Here is a 21,976-nt window from a genome sequence, read left to right as displayed (position 1 = left end):
GGCCACGAATCCCGTGGCACGCGGGAGCCCGAGGCCCTCCAGGCCCTTGTCCGGGGGCCGGCCCGCCCGGCAGGAGCTGCCTCCCCTCCTTCTTCCTTGCCTTGGTACAGCTGGCCTGAGCCCGGGCCGCTTCCTGCTTTACTGTTTCCCTCACCCCTGCCCCCGGTGGCAGGACCGCAGACTTGGAGCTAGAAGAGGCTCCAGGCGGCCCAGCCGCTCCCATACTGTCGTGACCCGAGGGGGAAACGGAGGCCCGGAAAGTTTTAAGTCTTTTGCCCAAAGCCACAGAGACTGGAATCTGAGTCTCGGTCTACCTCCAAACCCAGTGTCCGCCAATCGGTCGATTTTTTTTAACCCCCCCCAAGGAAAAAAAAGAAAGGTTTTGAAAAAACACCTTTATAACCTTATATGCATAGTCAAAGCAAATTCCAAGCCCCTCTGCTTAAATTCTAATGGGGAAGACTCTACATCTATGTGTGTGTGTGTGTGTGTGTGTGTGTGTGTGTGTGTGTATTAAGGATCTAAGAGCCCCTCTGCTTAAATTCTAATGGAGAAGACTATATACAAATATGTGTGTGTGTACATAAATATATATATATATACATATATTTATGCCCCAATATAGGTACATAAAAACTTAATACAGATTAGATGAAAGGTGACCTTAGAATCGCTGACAGCAGCTGCTGGGGGGCAGCTCTCCACCGGCATCAACTCTTCCATCTGACTGCAAGTAGGTCCTTGAAAACTAGCTGAGAATGTACTAATAAGCACTGTAATATAATGCTCCTTCTGCTTAATCTTTGCCAAACTTTGGAAATATACTCCCTCTCTTTCTTCTTCCAAAGTTTCTAGTTTCCTAAAAAGCATAGCTCAAAAGTGACAATTTCATCATGAAGCATCTCAGGATCTCAGTTTTTATCTCTCTTCCTCTTATACTTTGCATTAGTGTACTGTTTAAGTATATTTACCTTGCCCACTTGTAGAATATAAGCTCTTTGCAAGGAGGAATTTGTTTCATTTTTTTTTTGTCTTTGCAAATCCAAGTAGAAACTGATTCAGCTACTGCCTAATGAATCACCAGTATATGTATTCTCTTTTCCCTAGAAAGATGTAAAAACCAATCATTTACTGCCTTCTCTACCTTTCAGACACCATACTCTGGCAAAAAAAATAGTTTGATTTGTAATCTCTCCATCTCCCCTCCCCAGGATTTCCAATTACTATCTCTACTACATACTATTTAGCAACGTGGTTGGTTAACAATTTTTCCCAGTTTAAGAGATAAAGTAAAAGTTTAAAGAGTAAATGAATAAACAGATTTTCAGGAAACAAAGCAAAGTCTACCAGGACCCTGAAGAAACATCAGCTTCATATCCTTTCTAAAGAGAGAAAGGGAAAGGGGAGAAGGGACTAAAGGAATCAATCAATACCTTTCACCTGCAACCCAAATGGAATCTGGCAACACAATATTCAACCACAATACTTCAGTTCCACAATCTTTCCTGTTGACCTTTTAGCTATAGTCCCTCTCTCACTTCCAAGTACTTCAGTACAGCCCCTCAGCAGCCTTCATCTGACTTTTCTAACTCTCATAAATCCAAAAGATGGAGCAAAGTGAGCTTGACAAATTACTAGTTTCAAGGTTGGATTAAAACTGTATGTAGGGAAGAGGCAGTTGAGGAGGGGAACATTGGGATATTTCTACCCCAAAGCAGCAGACATCTGGATCCCTTTGGCAATACTTCTAAGACAGATCTTTAATAATGTTAGAGATGGGGGTGGCTAGGTGGTGCAGTGGATAAAGCACTGGCCCTGGAGTCAGGAGTACCTGGGTTCAAATCCTGTCGCACACACTTAATAATTACCTAGCTGTGTGGCCTTGGGCAAGCCACTTAACCCCATTTGCCTTGTAAAAAAAAAAAACTAAAAAAAATAATATTAGAGATGGCTCAAATTTGCTAATAAGTTTGGGGATCACTGATCCAGGGAATGAGAGAGTGAGGAGTGCTCAAACAGCTAAAGGGAACCTGGAAAGAGTAATTTCATGAAAACTTAAAGAAGAGTATCTAGGAAGATAGTGATCAAGTGTCAGAAGTTGCAAAGAAACACTCAATCTACATTATGGTTAACAGGTATGGACCAGCCTTTATTTCACCAACCAGAGAAAATGAACTCAGCTCTTAACCCTGAGGTCTCACACTAGGCCTAGATTTCACTAATTAGAAATCCCTTCCAGCCTTTCTGTCTATCCTCCTTATTGTATGGCTCTCTCTAGGTCTCCATTCAACTGCTCTTTCTTGCTTCTGTTGCAGTACTCAGTTCAAAACAAACAAACAAAAATTCTCCAAATTATAGAAGTCTATCTCACCACTTATACTCCTGTAGTTATAAACCAGCTCAGAGTTGATAACAGTCTTAGCTCTAAGGTGAGAACAATCACTTTCAAGGAACACATCCCAGGGACCCACAGTCACACTCAAAACAGTTCTCCAGGAAGGGGTCTTCTTCAAAAATTGATTAGATGAAAATAAAATGACATATTTGTACCAAACCTAAGTATTATCTAATTTTGAGGTAGCTAGATAGAACAGAGTGAAAAGAGAGCTAAAATGAGAATATAAAGAAGTATCCATAAATGGCTGAATGACTGGAAGTTTTGGCTCACAATATTTTTGAAATACTACAACAATGATTCCAAAGGACTAATGATGAAACATATTTACTTCAGGATAGAGGTGAATGATTTAGAATGCAGAATAAGACAAATACTTTTTGGATGTTGCCAATGTGGAAATCTGTTTTGATTGAGTATACATATTTGTAATGGATTTTGTTTTTCTTGTGTTCTCAACTGAGGTTGGGGAGTAGGAATGTAAAGGTTTGGTGAGGAGTTGGATCTTACCTGATAAAAACAAATAAGCAAAAAAAATAAACTTAAAAAAAATAGCCAATATGATACATAAAAGTTAATATATTTGTTTTTCATTGTGCTTGTATTGAACCTTTAATTATCCAGAGATACTAACCTAGGAAAAGTATTTGGAAAAATACTTTCAATAATATTTCTAGGGAATTTCTTGGCTATTGTAATGAAAGATATAGGCTGAACAAGGAAAAGAGATTTTTAGCTTGTTGATCATCACTAATGAACATATTTATGTGAAAAACTTAACAAAGTTAAAGAAAAATTATTCTAACAATCTAATTCTCTTCAAAGTAAAGCACAAGAAAAAGATGCAGTGAATACAGCATGGGGCCTGAGTCAGAAAAATCCAGCTTCAGACACACTAACTGATCCAAGTGGCAAGTCACTTAACCTCTATTTGCCTTAGTTTCTCATCTGTAAAGAAATGGCAAACCAATCCAGTATTATCACATGGCATCACCATGATAAGAAAAATCCTCATAAAAGTTTTTAACTCTTCTTTTATGCCAGAGAAAAAAGCTGAATTTCTTTTCTTTTTCTTTTGGGGGGGTATATACAGTATCTAATTGTAAAATTTGGGTTGATATTATACAATGCAATCCATTTTTAGGTTCATCTGAGATTGGGAATGCCTTGAAGGCAAAGACATGATGTAGAAAGGATAACTTTATCTATACTATTTCTATATTATAATATAGATATTGATATATAAAAACATTTTTTTGCAAGGCACTGGAGTTAAGTGGCTTGCCCAAGGCCACACAGCTAGGTAATTATTAAGTGTGTGCGACAGGATTTGAACTCAGGTACTCCTGACTCCAGGGACAGTGCTCTATCCACTGGGCCACCTAGCTGTCCCTAAAAACATATTTTTAAATATAATCACTATGCAGATAACTCAGATCAACATATCAAGTTCTTGCCTTTCTCCTAAGCTCCAGTCTTGCATCACTGACACCCTAATAACTGTTTCCCACTATCTATGGCCTGTAGGCATCTAAAGCTCAACATACCCAAAGCAGACTCCAAATAAATTCCTTTTCCTAACTTTCCTACTTCTGGTTAGGGCTATGGTATGAGCAATTACTTAATCCTAATACCTACACCCATTACACCCATACAAGTTGGGCTGGTTTTTAAAGGATATTGAAATTCACTTTAAGACTTCATTGATTCAAGAGACTAAAGGTTAAGACAGCTGATATCATTTCTTGGTCACTAGAGCACAAAACAATCACAAGAAGCTCTGGGAGTTCTCATACTTGCTTGGTAAAAAAAAACCATGGAAGACTACTTAGGCAAGGGAACTTCAATCTGCTGAAACACTTGAGGTCCTCAATGCCTATCCTTACTGAGTATCCTTCTCTTGTCAAATAAATCTCCTTATTTAAGTATTGGAAGATCTCTGATTGTCTCATTTTATTCTAATATTAAACCTAATTTACCAGACCTGAATCTGGTAAGCCCAACCCAGAATAAAGGCTGTACCACCATTTTCCAAGATACTCAGATTTAAAATCTTAGCATCAACATCAAATAAACAAACCATTATCAATAAACTCAACTCTTCACTCTCTCTCACCCGCTATATCCAGTCAGATATAGTCCTTGTTGATTCTAATTCTACAAAATCTTTGTATCTATCTCCACTAATATGGGCTACCACTCTAACTCACCTTATCACTTTTTGCCTTGCCTAATATAATAGCCTCTTAATTGATCTCCCACCCCATCTTCTCCACCATTTGACAAAATGATAGTCCTAACTGAATATGCCATATCCATTTCAAAAAGTTCCAATGAGTCTCTTTTTCCTTAGGATAAAAATTGAACTCCTGCTTAAGATTTAAAATTCTTCATAACCTAGCTCCAGGGTTATTGATTATTATTATTATTATTATTATTATTATTATTACCTTTCCATTATTATTACACATTATTTCCCTTCCTTCATTTTATGGTCAAAAATTGATGGTCAATTATGAGAAACTTGGAGGGAAATGATCACTCCTTCCTAGACTTTGTGATAGTATAATACATATGGATAGCCATCCAATATACAGAACAGATGGTCTGAATGTGGCAGAATAGCCAATAGCTATCTGATCAGAAAAAAGGAGAAGAGCCATGGCTATACCACCAGTAGCCTAGCAGAGAAGGGGCAGTGGGCAAGATCCAAATCAGTTCTATCTTTTCCCTGACAATCCCATCCCTCAAGGAGCTCACAATCTAATGGAGTTGACAATAAGGGAGAAAAATATATATACAAATATATACACACAGATATATATATATATATATATATATATATATATATATATATATATATATAAAACATATACACACAAACAACATATAGGATAAATAGGAAATAATTAACAAAGGGAAAACAGTAGAAGCAAAGGTGGTTTGAAAAGGTTTCCTGTAGAAGATAGAATTTTTAGCTGGATCTTGAAGAAGACCAGAAAAGCCAGGAGGCAAAGATAAGGAACGAGAATCTTACAGGGATGGCAGATAGAGAAAATGCCCAAAACTAAGAAAGTGTCTTCTTGTTCATGGAACAAACAAGAGGCCAGTGTCTATGGACTATATAATATGTGCTAGGGTGTAAGGATAAGAAGGCTGAAAAGATTAAAAAGCAGCTGAGTTTTGAATGTCAAATACAGGATTTTGAGGTGATATGAAGGCACTGAAGTTTGTTGAGTGGATAAGGGAGGAAGTGATAAGATCAGACTTGCACTTTAGGAAAATCAATTTTGTGGCTGAATGAAGGATGAATTGGAGGGGAAAAGACTTGTGGTAGGCAAATCTACCAGTATCTCCTTCCCACCAAAGGACTGGCACACAAATCCATTTATCTGTTGAAGTTTGTCCTTTATTCCTGAAGAAGACCATGACATCAGGGAGGTGTTGTCATGACAGGCACATAAATTGGATTTGAGTAAGGGGGTGCCTTTCTCCTCCAGAGTCATCTGGGTCCAGTGGCCAGATATGAATCAGGATGCCTGGAGATAGCTCTGGATGCAAGACAATCAGAGTTATGTGACTTACCCAAGTCACACAGCTAGTAAAGTATCAAATGTCTGAGACTACATTCAAACTTCTGTCCTCCTGACTCAAGGTCAGTGCTCTATCCACTGCACTGCCTAGCTGCCTTTCCTTTTGTCTGAAGAAACAGTAAACAGAAATAGAGAAAGTTAAATAGATTAGAAAATATGAAAGAATACACCAGAGCCTTATCATGGAAATAATATAAAAATTCAGCTCAGTCAACTAGAAGGTGATTGGAGTAGTCTGGTTTTTGACCTAGGATGGAGGGTAATCTAGGCATGAGAATCAAGGGACATGGTAGGAGCCAGCTTTCTCATATATCTATGATTCCAGAAACATTTCCTATCTGCCATTCAAAAATTCACATCTTATCTATCTCAAAATATACCTGTTTCTGTCTCTATCATTCTCTGTCTTGTCCACTCTCTAGATCTCCAGTGTCCCCACACTATTTGAAAGGCTTAAAGGTCTCAGCCAATCATATGTTATACCTCCTATCCTTCCTCAATATCACAGTGCTGTTCTTCAGGATACCCACTCTATGCTTGGGTAACCTGTCTTGAAGGGAGTTCAGGATACCACAGAGAAAATCTAGAACCAATCATTAAAGAGTCTGTTAATGAGCATCTAGAAAATGAAAGTTATTACAAATAGCCATTATGACTTTATCAGGAACAGATAGAAAATGTCAAATTAAGCATATTTCCTTTTTTTTTGGTCAGGACTTCTCAACTAAAGAGCAAGGGAATGTAGTGGAGACTGTTTATCAAGATTTTTATTTGATTTATTTTTGTCTCATTGATGCCTTAATTTTACTTTTTTGTTTTCAGTTAATAAGCATTTATTTTCTCTAGCTCATTTCCATCATTTAAGGAAACAAAAACAAAAACTTTGTAACCAATAATTATTGTGAAGCAAAAATAAATTTCTACCATGTCCAAAGATGTATATCTCATTCTGCATGCATCTTGAGACCCTTCTATCAGGACTGGGATAGCATGCTTCATAACTGGTCCCCTGAAATCTTCGTTGACCATCACATTGATCAGTGTTCTAAGTCTTTCAAAATGATTTGTCTTTAAAATTGTTTTCTGGTTTCTGCTCATTTTGTTCTGTATCTATTCATACAAGTTTTCCCAAGTTTCTCTGAAACTATTATTTCCATCATTTCATACGGCACATGGTATTAATATACCATAATTTGACTGCCACTCCCCAATTGATAGAAAAATCTAAGTTTCTAGTTGCCACTACATATAGAATTTCCCTAAATATTTTTATAAATAGGTCCTTTTCTTCTCCTTTTGGTATCCTTGGAATATAGCTTTATTAGTAGTATCATTGGGTTGGTAGTTCTGCACCATTTAATCAATCAGTCAATAAACATTAAGTCCCTATTATGTGTTAGACACTGTGCTAGGTGCTAGGGATATAAAAAGAAGCAAAAGACAGTTCCTGACCTAAAGGAACTTAAAAATCTAATAAGGGAGGAAAGCATGCAAACAATTATAATAAAGCAATCCATTTGTAGGATAAATAGGAAATAATTAAATGAGGGAAGGCACCAGAATTAAAAGTGGCTGAGAAAGACTTTCTGTAAAAGATGAGATTTTTTTAGCTAAGATTTAAAGGAAACCAGGAAAATCAATACAGAGTTGAGGAGGAAGAGCATTTCAGATACAGAGGGCAGCCAGAGAAAATATCCTGACCTGAGAGATGGAGTTAATTAACTTTTTGTTTTATTTCACAAGGCATTGGGGTTAAATAACTTGCCCAAGGTCACACAGCTAGGTAACTATTAAGTGTCTGAGGTCAGATTTGAACTCAGGTCCTCCTGACTCCAAGACTGGTGCTCTATCCACTTTGCCACCTAGCTGCCCTGAGTTTAGTAACTTTTGGATACCTTTTTGTTTTATTATCACATTAATTGCTAAATTTTCACTGCCCTCAACCCTGCATGTTTTTCCTTACAATGAAAAGTTGAAAGGGAAAAAATTGTTCAGCAAAATTAACTGACCTATTGACCAAGTCTAATAATATATGCAATGACAATAACTATAGTACCCCTCATCTGTAATGAAAGGAAGGAATTGCTTTTTCTTATTTCTTAGCAAAAAGTCAAACTTGGTCATTATAATTACAAGCCTCTTAACTAATGTATTAAACAGAATTCCTTTGAGGTATAGGTTATACCAGGTGACTGCTAAAATCTCTTCCAGCTCTAAAATTTTGTGATTCTTGGATTATTTGTGTCTCAAATTACCTTATTTCTTTCAATATTTTTTCTCTCCTTTAATCTTAGCACTAAGATTGTGATTTCACAGTTTAGCTTCATATCTTCACTAGATTGTCAACTCATATACCAAAGTAATAATCATCCCATAACAACTTAGTCAGGGCAGATGATTCTGAACAGTGCAAAGGACAGTTCAAAATAATCCAAACTGGAAATGTCCAAGAGCTTTATAACCAGAAACTAAAGTACTATGAACAAAGGAGGGCTTTGGGTTAGAAAGATCAGGGTTCAAATTTGAGTTCAGATACTTACTATGTGAACCTGGACAAATCTAAGTTTCCTTATCTGTAAAATGAAGATAGTACTTATCTCCCAGGGCTGTTGGGAGAATCTGATGAGATCATTTTTGTAAAGGGCTTCGTACCTACAGTACCCGGGCATATAATAAGTACTATTTAAATGCTAGTTATTATTATTATTATTATTATTAATATCACTGTCTTGAATGTGAGGCAACTCAGTAGATACTATTTATTAATCGATTTCTGTTAAATGATTGAACTATAACCAAGACATGAATGGAAATTACTATATCACTAAAATAAACTTATATTAAGCATATTCCCACCTTAATTCTTAACCCCTGGTCTATTAACTTGTTTTTAATTCTATGTATTTTATTTTGTACATTTAAAAATCTTATTTTGTTAAAGGGGGTAAAGGCTTCATCAAACTTCCAAAATGATTTGTGCTTAAAATTGTACCAATGAAGCATGGTATATACAGTGGAAAAAGCAAGAATCTGGAGTCTGGGGCCCTAAGTTCAAACCCCACATTTGCCACTTACAGTCATTACTCTGGGTGACCTTAAGAGAAGCGTACCCACAATACCTGAGTTTCTTCATCTATAAAATAGAAAGATTAGACCTGATAGCCTCAAAGTTTCCTTCTAGCTCAGGATCTAAGGTTCTAAGTTTAATTTTCCCCTTTGCACTAGATGACAAACATTTCTTGTTCATAGTAGAAAGAGAACTTCCTCTACTGTCTTGGCTTCTCTCTCAAAACCAGGTTTATTCTGGGATAAACAAAAGAACCTCTATCCTGTGGTTGGCAGCTAGTGCATAACATAATTCCACATGATTTTCACAGGTACATAGAAAATGTTAGACAGTAGAGTAGAAGCAGCAGAATACTAGCTTGTGCTGGCAACCTCAAGGGAACCATACTCCCAAATGGAAATAACCTTGTGTGCATTACCACTTTCCCATTGACATAGTAGGTGAATACAAAGGGCAGGGCACTTTGTCCTTAGTAAACTTTATATTGTAAGCTTAGGAGAACATGGGCAAAATGTTATGGCTAGAATCCAAATTCTAGTTAGTAGCAGGGTCTGAATAAGTTTGTATCTTAGATTAATAAACACACTGGTAGCATTAAATTAGCACCACTCTAAACTATCTATTGAATTTAGATAGATAGATAGATAGATAGATAGATAGATAGATAGATAGATAAAATTTCCTTAATTACATGTAAAAATAATTTTCAATATATTTTTTAAACTTTTGAGTACCAAATTCTATTTCTTCTTCCTACTCCTTCCCCTACCTCAAATAGTAATGCAATATAGGTTATACACATAGAATTATATAAAACATTTCTATATTCGTCTTTCTGTGAAAGAAATAGAAAAAGAGGGCAGGTCGAGAGGGGAAGGGAGGGGAAGAGAGGAGAGGGGAAGGGAGGAGAGGGGAGGGGAAAAGAGAAAGGAGGAAGAAAGGAAAGAGAGAGGGAGGAAGGTAGATGGGAAGGAGGGAAGGAAAAACGGCAGAAAGGAAAGCTACATCAGGTGATAATATTTTTCATCATGAGTCTTTGGGATTATCTTGGATTAATATATTGTTGAGAATAGCATGTAATTCACAGTTGATCATACAACATTTTTTGTCTTTTTAATGTTATTTTATTTTTTCCAATTACATGGAAAAATAGCTTTCAACATTCATCTTTTTCTAAGATTTTGAGTTCCAGATTTTTCTCTCTCCTTTCTCTTCCTCTTTCCCATGACAGCAAGCAAATTTGATGTTATACATGTACAATCATGTTTAACATATTCCCATATTAGACACGTTGTGACAGAAGAATCAAAACCAATGGGGGAAAAACACATGAAAGGAAAAAAAAAACACAAATTTTAAAAAGTGAAAACAGTATTCTTTGGTCTGCATTCAAACTCCATAGTTTTTCCTCTGGAGGTGGATGATATTTTCCATCACAAGTCTTTTAGAATTGTCCTTGATCACTGAACTGCTGAGAGAAGCTATGTCCATTATAGTGGATCAACAAAAAATGTTGCTGTTAATATGTACAGTGTTCTCCTGGTTCTGTTCATCAGTTCATGCAAGTCTTTTTAGGCTTTTCTGAAGTCTATCAAGATTTCTTAAAGTACAATAGTACACAATCACATTCATATATCACAATTTGTTCAGTCATTCCCCAATTGATGTACATATCCTCAATTTCCAATTCTTTGCCACCACAAAAAGAGCTGCTATATTTTATACAAATGTTATTTAACTTTTCCCCTCCCCTTCCCCCCTTTTTATGATACATACCTAGCAGTGATATTGTTAATTGAAAGGGAATATACAGTTTTATAATCCTTTGGGCATTGTTTCAAATTGCTCTCCAAAATTCCTGGATCACTTCACAACTCAGACTACAGTATCCCAGTTTTCTTATATCTTCTCTAACATTTATCAGTTTCCTTTTTTTGTCATATTAGCTAGAGTTGTTTTAATTTGCATTTCTGAAATTCATAGTACTTTTACAGAATAATGAAAATAATATTATGAGAGAACCTTCTTACAATGGTAGAGTCAGGAAAATGTGATAATCTATTTTTTTTTAGGTTTTTTTGCAAGGCAAAAGGGGTTAAGTGGCTTGCCCAAGGCCACACAGCTAGGTAATTATTAAGTGCCTGAGACCAGATTTGAACCCAGGTACTCCTGACTCCAAGGCCAGTGCTTTATCCACTACATCACCTAACCACCCTGCCTTGTGATACTCTAGATACTCTAGCTGTATGTTGTTTTTCTTAAGTCATTTTCAACTCTATGTGACACCATGGACCATATACTCTACTATCCTCCACCATCTCTTAAGAGTTTGTCCATGTTTATGTTCATTATTCCCATGACACTATTTATCTATTTAATCCTCTGTTGTCCTCTTTTCTTTTTTGCCTTCAATCATTCCCAACATCAGGGTCTTTTCCAATAAGTTCCATCTTCTCATTATATGGGAAAGTATTTAAATTTCACTTCAATATTTGATCTTCCAGTAAATAGTCTGAATTTATTTAAATATTGACTAATTTGATCTCATTTTTGTTCAGGGGACTCTCAAAGTTCTTCTATAGCAAAAGAATCAATTTGGTTTTTGTTTTGTTTTTGTTTTTCTTAGGATTTTGCAAGGCAAATGGGGTTAAGTAGCTTGCCCAAGGCTACACAGCTAGGTAATTATTAAGTGTCTGAGGCCCGATTTGAACTCAGGGACTCCTGATTCCAGGGCTGGTACTCTATCCACTGGGCCACCTAGGTGCCCCAAAAGAATCAATTTGACAGCACTCAATTTTCGTTATAATCCAATTCTTACAGCCATTCATTGGTACTGGAAAAAACTATACCTGACTATTTGGACTTTTTCAGAAAGGTGATATCTCTGCATTTTAGTTTGTTGTACAAATTCACATAGTTTTCTTTCCAAAGAGCAAATGTCTTTTTAATTTCATGGCTATAGTCACCATCTGCAGTGATTTTTAGATACTATTTCCATTTCTTCTCTATTTGTTAGGAGGTAATGGGACCAGTTGCCAAGACCTTAGGATTTTTTTTTATGTTAATCTTCAAGTCAGTTTTTCTACTCTTTTCTTTTATCCTCATCAAAAAGCTTCTTAATACTTCCTCACTTTTTGCCATCAGAGTGGTGTCATCAGTATCTGAAATTACTGATACTTCTGACGATTCCAACTTTTGATTTGTCTCACCTGGTATTTCACAAGATATATCTTGCCTATAATTAAAAAAATAAGATGACAATATATAATTTTTTTTAGGTTTTTTGCAAGGTAAACGAGGTTAAGCCGCTTGCCCAAGGCCACACAGCTAGGCAATTATTAAGTGTCTGAGCCCGATTTTGAACCCAGGTACTCCTGACTCCAAAGCCGGTGCTTTATCCACTACGCCACCTGGCTGCCCCCGACAATATATAATTTTGTTGTATTCTTTTTTCAATCTTAAACCAATCAATTGTTTCATGTTCAGTTCTAACGATTGCTTCTTGGCCTGCATACAGTTTTCTTGGGAGACAAATAAGGTGATATGGTAATCCCATTTCTTTGAAGACTTGCCACATTTTGTTATGATCCCCACAATCAAAAGTTTTAGTATAGTCAATGAAGCTGAAGTGATTGTGGGGATCATAACAAAATACTCCATAATTTAATGAAAATTAGCAATTTGGTCTTTAGTTCCTCCACTTCTCTAAAAACCAGCCTGCTCGTCTGGAACTTCTCAGTTCACATATTGCTGTATCTTGCAAAATAATCATTATAACCTTGCTGGTCTATGAATTTATTTATAAATCATTTAGAACTTTTAATCATTTCTAGAACTTACTAGCTGATACTGGTCCCCTGGTTATTCTAATTATCTGCAGATTGACAGAGGTCTATATATCCCAATACCTGTGGAGGGAATATGAACCAAGACATATATCAATTCTATTGATCTCAAATGCTCTGACCCAAAAGAAGTCATACAAACTTATACATGAAGCTAATGGAAGCAGGGTTCCCAGCTGATGAATGTTCACTCTAAGTGTTTTGACTATGAAATCTCAGAATTCCCACTTTGTGCTAATCTCTAGTTCTTTAAAGGAAGAGAACTATCATTTTTGTCTCTTTCCAGGACTTAGCATGATGCCTAGAAAAATTTTTTCATAGGGGAAGGTCTAGACCAGTGGTTTCCTCAGGGAACCAGTAGGGAACACCGTAAGGGATATTTTCTTCATTGCTCCACACTGGCAATTTATATGCAATCAACTATCTTAGAGATTTACCTGGGGGAAGTGACAGGTCACATTGCTATTATGCATGAGAGGGGAGGCAGCTAGGTGGCGCAGTGGATAAAGCACCGCCCCTGGAGTCAGGAGTACCTGGGTTCAAATCCGGTCTCAGACACTTAATAATTACCTAGCTGTGTGGCCTTGGGCAAGCCACTTAACCCCATTTGCCTTGCAAAAACCTAAAAAAAAAAGTATGATCTATGCATGAGAGGAAATACTTTGAACCCTTATTAACTCTGAGACTGACTCCCTATCTAAGGCTGGTTCTCTTTTGCTTATGCCATACGGATTCTTATATAGTAGGTGCTTTAAAATGGATGATAGTTTGAAATAAAACCAGGATGGAAAAAGGTACCCTAAAATCAGATTACTGAAGTTAGAAGTGTCTCATTGAGAGCATATATATATAACTTATTCCTAGGTGAAAGCAACCTTGTCTTAAAGCACTAGTTAAGCAATGACAACTATGCATTAGGCATTTTGGTTAAACAGGAAGCAAAAAAATCAACTCTGATAGACTTTTTTTCATATTTCATATAATCTAGAATATTTACTTATTTCCAATTTTAGACTTTAAATTTAGCATATATCATATGTATTGTGAACTTCTCATAATTTAAAGCATCAAATGTGGACAATTTTAGCCTATGTTTGAGTGCAGTTTCCCTAGCTATGGACTATGCATATAAATGAAGGGCAGTTAAACATAAATTACTTTTTTTAAAAAACTGAAGATGGCACCAAAGAGTCAATTCTGAAAGGAATATTCTGAAAGGAGCCCCTCCCCTTATGTCAATAATCACTTGATTAAAAGAAAAAAATTCAGTCATCAAAGGAAGTCCCTAACTTATAAGCAGGCGGTATCAAAATTCCATTTGTATGTTGATAATCTAAAACTTGTAATTAGTGCATTTTCTCCCAGAAAGAGAGTTTTATTGCTGATCAGGTTCATAAATCAGTCTATAAAAGCCTACTTCTTGAGATCATCATAGATCTAGCTGGAGTTTTAGTTCAACAACAATTGTTCAGTGTTCAACTCTTTACTTATGACCTCATGCCCAAATTATTTAACTTCTTTGACCCTCAGTTTCCTCAAACTGAATGGATTGAATTCTATAACCCCATAAAAGCCCTTCTATTTCTAAATAGATGATCCTAGGATTCTACTACCTGTTAAGATCACATTAAGTACCAGACAACTGGTATAAAATGACAGAAACTAAACAGCTTTAAAGAGATTATTCAGTGTCCTCAAAATTTAGGCTATTAGCACATTTAAGCTTTAGTAGTTTAAAACTAGGGGGCAACTAGGTGGCACAGCCCTGGAGTGAGGGGGGAACCTGAGTTCAAATTTGACACTTAATAATTACCTAGCTGTGTGACCTTGGGGGAAGTCACTTAACCCCATTACCTTGAAAAGCCAAAAAAAAAAAAAACCCACAACAAAAACAAACTACACTAAGACTTTTGGGATGGGACATCTTGTTAATTATTAGGATAATTATGAAAACCTGCCTGTTATCTACAGATGAGAAAATATAAGCAATATATATAAAATAAAAACTAAGTAAATGGGAGAAAGCCTGGGCTCATTGTTGAAAAAGCCTCCTTTTAGAGATGGCATCAGAGGTGACTGGAATTCTAGAAACATGGTAAAGGACATTTCAACCAAGAGAAATAAAGTGTGTGTGTGTGTATATGAAGGCATATGAAGTTAAGAGATGTTATGTTCAAGAAACACCAAATAATTTTGTTTAGAATAAAGCCATTCCCCTCTTCAAAAAGTTCTAATGAGTCCCTACTACTTTTAGGATAAATTCTAAATCCTCTGTTAGGCATTAAAAGTCTTTCACATTCTAGTACCACATGATACATTCCAGCTAACCTGCCTACTTTACTTGTTTCTTCTTTTTTTTAAAATTTTAAAATGTATTTATTTTCATCTATTTGTATATGCATATTTCCAAGTTACAAAATATCCTGGACTCTACCCTTCCTTCCCATCTCTCTCCCCTCAGCAGGGAACAGTCAGGTTAGCATTTTACATACATATTTTGTTAAACACATTTACAGAATTAGTAATTTTGGGCATGAGGAATTAGGATTGAAAGAAAGATACATAAGAGATAATTTTTATAAAGTGTTCATCAGATTCAGAAGGGTTTTTTTTTCCTGTGAGTTTTGTTTTGTTTTGTTTTTCTTTCTCTGCTTGGGATAATATAGACCATAACCAGTCAAATACAGTTGTCCCAGCTCTCTGGACTGTTGAGAGGAGTTGCTTCCATCAAGGTTGTTCATCTCATAATGTTGTTGATGTGTTTGTTCTTTTTATTTAGTCCAACACCTTTCTGTCAGGAGGTGGGTAGCACTGTATGTAACTGGTCCCCTGGAAGCATGGTTGATCATTGTATTGATCAGAATTCTTGATAATCTTTTTTTTGACATCCTTTGAAATGTTTTCCCAAAAATCTTGGCAAATGTTATACTGTATCTACTTCCTCATAAATTCAAAGTTGATGTAGTCAATTCTCCCCAAAGTTCTAATTATTTCAGCTTTGGTAATCAGTTTTTCCTTATGTGATAACAAGGTCCAGAATTGGTTTCTCTGACTTTTGAAGAAAGAGATTACCTTTGAGGAAAATCGAGAGATTAATAATAGTACAGTTTTATTTTTTTGGTTTTTTTTGGGGGGGGGAAAGAACTACTGATGTATAAAATCATCTATTCTAGATTTTTAAAATCCATTTTAAAAATCCATATTTATTTTCTCTTTTCATATGTTCTAAATGTTGTATCTTCTTCATTATCTACTGATGTATATCCCAATACCTTCCACCATTCTTTCCCTCCCCATTCATGTTTTTCCTAATACAAGTATTTCTGATCAAACAATGCTATTGTCTCTCTTCATCTTCCATCCACTTCCCATTTTGCCTACCTAATTATTTTAAAATATTACTTGATTTTTCTTATACTTGATGTCCCATCTCCGACTTCTATTCTTTTTACATATATATCACTGTCCTACTTTCCTGGAAAGTTCACCTTGCTTACTTGGGTGTCTTAGAATTCTTCACTCTTCCAGGTTCTCATAGGCTAACTCCTATACTAGGTCATCTTCCCAGGTTTTAGTCTGAGTTACCTTCTTCTGTTATTTCCTTCTAATTTCCATCAGAATGTAAACTCTATGATGACAAGAACTATTTCATTTTCCCATGTATTCCCAGAGTTTAGCATATAGATTTACTTTAGTTAATCTCGAACATCAATAAATGAATCAATCAACAAACATTTATTGTCTACTATGTGCTAGGCACTGTGCTAAGGCACTTAACTGCTAATTTTTTTCCAAAGCAACAGTTAGGGCCAGTAAATAATATCCTTTGTACACTAGACTGACAGTGCACAATTACTTGCAACAAGCTTTACTTGCTCTCTTTGCTTCTGTAGTACAGTTGGATAGCTCTAGTCACAAGACTAGTGAAATAGATTCTCAGCAAACAAAAATGGAAATTAGCTGTTATACCTTTCAAGGGCAATTAAATCTTGTGTAAGAGATGTTTGAAAACTACTGGTTTTCTGGAATTTGTAGTTTGGAGAGATGAAGTTCCCTTTTAGCTCTGAGACTTTGGACTAGTGTAATCTTTGAGCTGGGGTCAGACTGCAAGTTTTGAAAAAGGGACATGCTCTTTGTGATAGAGGGATTACAGACAACACAGCTCACAGAGAGGAAGTTTGTCTTCATTGATAGCACGGGAGGGTATAGTCTCTGATAAAGGGAACAAAAAAACTCAGACTCAGGATGCCAGTTGTCATCACCATTTTAAGAACTAAGGACTGCTCTGAAAACTTTTTCTTCTCCTTGAACTTGCCTATTTGCTAGCATGTTATTTTTCATGTTCTTTATTTAAACTGTTTCTTTTCCTGATTTTTTACTCTCTCCAAAAATCCATAATTGATCATAAATGCTCTTATTGTATGTCTATAATTACTGCATACCTTAGAAGTGGGGATAGAGATGGGAAATATACAGAATTAAGAAAATAAATGATCAGGGGAACACTGTTCTACTGATAAAACTTCAGTTCTGATCTAGGGGTCAAGAATTAATATATCATTTTAAAATTAATAAACCTGTATTTTAAAGCTACCTGAAATAATAGAGAAAAAGGTCTGTTTGGACCTCTTTGCCCAATGAAATGAGCATTTTATTGTTCAGTTGTTTTTTTTCAGTTATGATGATTCTATTTGGGGTTTTTCTTGACAAATATCCCAGAGTAGCTTGCCATTTCTTTCTCCAGATCATTTTACAAAGGAGGAAACTAAGGCAAAAAGGGTTAAATGACTTGCAAAAGATCACACAGCAAGCGTCTGAGATCAGATTTGAACTCAGGAAGATAAGCCTTCCTGACTACAGGTATTCTATCCAATATGTCACCTAGCTGCCCACAAAGCACATTTTACTGCAGGTTAAAAAATGAGCTCTTTTCTGTATTCAAATGTGGATACACAAACATTGGGAGCCTTCAATCAATCAGCATGCATTTATTGCCAGGCAATGGGCAAGTACAAAGTATAAAACACTTGCTACATGCAAGAAGCTTACATATTAATGCAAGATGACAAGTCCAGACGAAAAGATATAACACATAAATGTCGAGTCAATAACTACAAGCATATAGTTAAATAATTAAATAATAAAGTAGTTTAGGAGGAAGGGCACTGGAAAATTGGGGGAATCATAAAAGGATCTTAGAAGGTTAAATCTGCAGGTTAAAGGAAAAATGGAGTCTATAAGGTATTAGTGAGAAAAAAGTACATTTTAGGGATGGAGCAATAGCCAATGAAAGGGCATAGAGGTGAAAGATAGTGTGTCCCTTGTGAGGAACAAAGAAGCCAATTTGATGGGAGGAGGAGTAATATACTATGAAGCCAGAGAGACAGGCTGGAATGAGGGGTATGAGGTTTTAAAAATGAAACTGAGGAGTTTATAGTTGATATTAGAGTTGACTGGGTAGGGGAGTAACAGTGGAATCTCTGGTTGAGAGAGATAACTGGCAACACTATGTCGAATGAACCTGAAATGGAGAGAGATTTGAAGAGGGGAGACCAGTTTAGAATTGTTGTCCTTGTAGGTTGATGTTATAATCTAGGCTAGGGGTGATAAAGGCCTGAACTAGCTTTGAGAATGGAGAGAAGGGGTCAGATGTGAGATTTTGTGATGGCAGAAATGGCAAAATCTGACACCTCACTGGACACAATAAAGTTACAAATGTAGGCACATGGGGGGCGAAGCCAAGATGGCAACATGAAGGGATCCAGTCTTACGAGATCTCTGATAAAAATTCATAAATTAAGGACTCTAACTAAACTTTTGAAAGACAGAACCCACAAAAGGACCCAGTGAGGCAGTTCTCCTACTCAAGGTAACCTGGAAAAGAGCAGAAAGGCTCTCCTCCCTGGGGTCGGAGGGGCGGCCTGCCAGAGGAGTGGCCCGCCAGAGTGAAAGAACTTCAGCCTCCTGGAAGCAGCCCCAGGGTGCTGGGAGCCAGCGGCTCACAGAAGCGGGGGTCTCCTGAGCTGCACCCCGAGGAGCACCGGCACAAAGTGGGGGAACAGCAGGGGACTTCTGCCAGAGCGAGCACTTGGAGCCCAGCCCTCAGGGCACACAGCAAGCAGCCTGGTCTTTAGGCAGCCTAGACCCGGAAACAGAAGCAGGTGGATCCAGTAAGCAGGAGCCCCCAGGGCATGAGCCCATGGAGCTGAGGGAGGGCAGTGAAGAGAGAGACTGCAGAGTTCTGTCCTCTGCCCCTGGAGCAGGACTCTGGGGCTCTGACCACATTCAGATCCTGATCCCAGTCTAGGCCCCCCCACCTCGGCCCCGTGGCAGTGGGGGGCACTTATGGTCATTCACAGACCAGGAGGGAGGACAGAACCTCATACACTGAGACCCTTGTGGGAGTGTCCCAAAAGCTCAAGAAGCACCCCAAAAAACAGGCTTAGGCTGGGAAAATGAACAAGCAAAGAAACAAGAGGAAGACCATTGAGAAATATTTTGCAAATGAGCCCAAGAAGGATCAAAATACTCAGTCTGAAGATGAGGAAGCACAAGCTCCTGCATCTAAAGACTCCAAGAAAAACAGAAATTGGGCTCAGGCTATGACAGAGCTCAAAAAAGACTTTGAAAATCAAATGAGGGAGTTGGAAGAAAAACTGGGAAAAGAAAGGAGAGAGATGCAGGAAAAACATGAAAATGAAGTCAGCAGCTTAGTCAAGGAAATCCAAAAAAATACTGAAGAAAATAGCATGCTAAAAAACAGCTTCGGTCAAATGGATAAATCAGTTCAAAAAGTTATTGAGGAGAAGAATGCTTTAAAAAGTAAAATTGGCCAGATGGAAAAAGAGATAAGAAACCTTTCTGAGGAGAAGAAATCCTTCAGACAAAGAATAGAATTCAGGGAGATTCATGAATTTACCAGAAATCAGGAATCAATACTTCAAAACCAAAAAAATGAAAAATTAGAAGAAAATGTGAAAAAGCTCATTGAAAAAACAACTGATATGGAAAATAGACTTAGGAAAGATAATTTAAAAATTATTGGAATACCTGAAAGTCATGATCAGAAAAAGAGCCTTGACATCATTTTCAAAGAATTACTACAGGAAAATTGCCCTGATATTCTAGAAGCAGAGGGCAAAATAGAAATGGAGAGAATCCACCGATCCCCCCGAGAAAGAGATCCCAAAAAACCAACCCCTAGGAATATTATAGCCAAGTTCCAGAACTCCCAAGTCAGAGAGAAAATATTACAAGCAGCCAGAAGGACACAGTTCAAATATCGTGGAGCTGAAGTCAGGATCACACAGGACTTAGCAGCAACTACATTGGAAGCTCTTAGGGCTTGGAATACAATATGCCGGAAGGCAAAAGAGCTTAGAATGCAGCCAAGAATGAACTACCCAGCAAGGCTGAATGTCCTCTTCCAGGGAAAAAGATGGACTTTCAATGAACCAGGGGAATTTCAAATGTTCCTGTTGGAATGGCCAGAGCTGAACAGAAGGTTTGATCTTCAGATACAGGACTCAGGTGAAGCATGGAGATTGGAGGAGAGGGGGGAAATATGAGGGACTTAATGAGGATGAACTGCATGTATAGAAAAATGATACTGGTAATATTCATATGAACCATCTCAGTTAATAGAGCAGGTAGAGGGAGCTTTTATAGTTGAAGCCCAGGAAAAAGCTGAATTCGAAGATAAAATATGGTTTAAAAATGGAGTCAATAGGGAAAAAAAGGGAAATGGAATGGGAGAAAGAAAAAGGAGAGGGGGAATAGTCCAAGATATTTCACATAATATTTTTTTTTATTACAATGAGCTATTGCAATGATATGGAAGGGGGGAGGCAAGGGGGAATGAGGGGAACCTTTGCTCTCATCAGAGATGGCTAGGACAGGAAACAGCATATATACTCAATGGGGTATAGACATCTGGAATAAGGAGGGGGGAGCAGGGGGAAGGGGTGGAGATGGGAATAAAGGAGAGGATGGACCATGGGGAGAGACTGGTCAGATATAACACATTTTCTTTCTTACTTCTTGCAAGGGGCTGGGATTGGAAGGCCTGCCCAGGACCATGGGGCCAGGTGGATGCTGGGCTTAAGGGGTGGTATGGAGGCTCAGGGCTTCTTGGCCCCAGGACCAGGGATCTGTATGCTGAGCCAATCAACGACCCTACAGCAGAGTCATAGTGAAAGGAGAGAGAAAATAGAGTACATGGTAGTGGAGAAATAAGAAAGGAGGGAGTTGCAATCAGCAATGGCAACGGTGGAAAAATATGGAAGTAACTTTTGTGATGGACTTATCATAAAGAATGAGATCCACCCATGACAGAGTTGTTGGTGTTGGAACAAAGACTCAAGCACATTTTTTGTTATTATTATTTGGGGGATGGTGCAAGGCAAGTGGGACTGGATAGCTGGTCTGGGGCCACATAGCAGGGTTATCTTTGGGTGTCTGGGGCCAGATTTGGACCCAGGTGCTCCCGGCTCAAGAGCCAATACTCTTTCTGCCACCCAGCCACCCCTACTATTATTACAATTTTATTTTATTTTGCGTCTTTTTTTTCTTTTTTCTTTTTGGTTTTTGCAGGGCAGTGGGGATCAGGTGGCTTGCATGTCACACAGCTGAGTGATTGTTGGGTTTATGAGGCTGGATATGGACTCGGGTGCCCGTAGCTCCAGGGCTGGTGCTTTGTCCATTGCGCCACCTGGCCATACCTACAATTATTACTATTATTTTTTTTTATTTTAATTTTTTTCTCTCCCCTTTACTTTTTTGGCCCAAGCAAGTCTATCTATATTCATGGGGGAGGAGGGGTATTTTGTTTACTTGTAAACAAGAATATTTTATTAATGTAAAAAAACTGTACAAAATGAGAATAAAAAAAATTTAAAAAAAAACAAATGTAGGAACCTGGAAAAATGGGGGTACTTTTTTTAAGGGTGGTACTTTTTACAGAAACAGGGAAGTTTGAAAGAGAAGTAGATTTGAAGTTAAAGCTAATATGCTCTGTTTTGTAAATGAAGAATCAAAGATTTCCCCAGGATTGCAAATTTAAAGTGTCATATAAACA

General features: G+C 37.3%; 1 protein-coding gene across 4 annotated transcripts in view; it reads left to right on the top strand.

Annotated features, from left to right (window-relative positions):
- Positions 1–21,976, top strand: part of RNF38 (ring finger protein 38) — a 242,399-nt gene that overhangs the window by 3,095 nt on the left and 217,328 nt on the right. The gene's annotated exons all lie outside the window — the stretch shown is intronic.

This window comes from Macrotis lagotis, chromosome X (assembly GCF_037893015.1).
Source record: "Macrotis lagotis isolate mMagLag1 chromosome X, bilby.v1.9.chrom.fasta, whole genome shotgun sequence".
In the NCBI taxonomy this organism is placed as follows: domain Eukaryota; kingdom Metazoa; phylum Chordata; class Mammalia; order Peramelemorphia; family Peramelidae; genus Macrotis; species Macrotis lagotis.
Note: the sequence above shows the minus strand (reverse complement) of the source record. Positions and strands in the feature narration are given on the sequence as shown.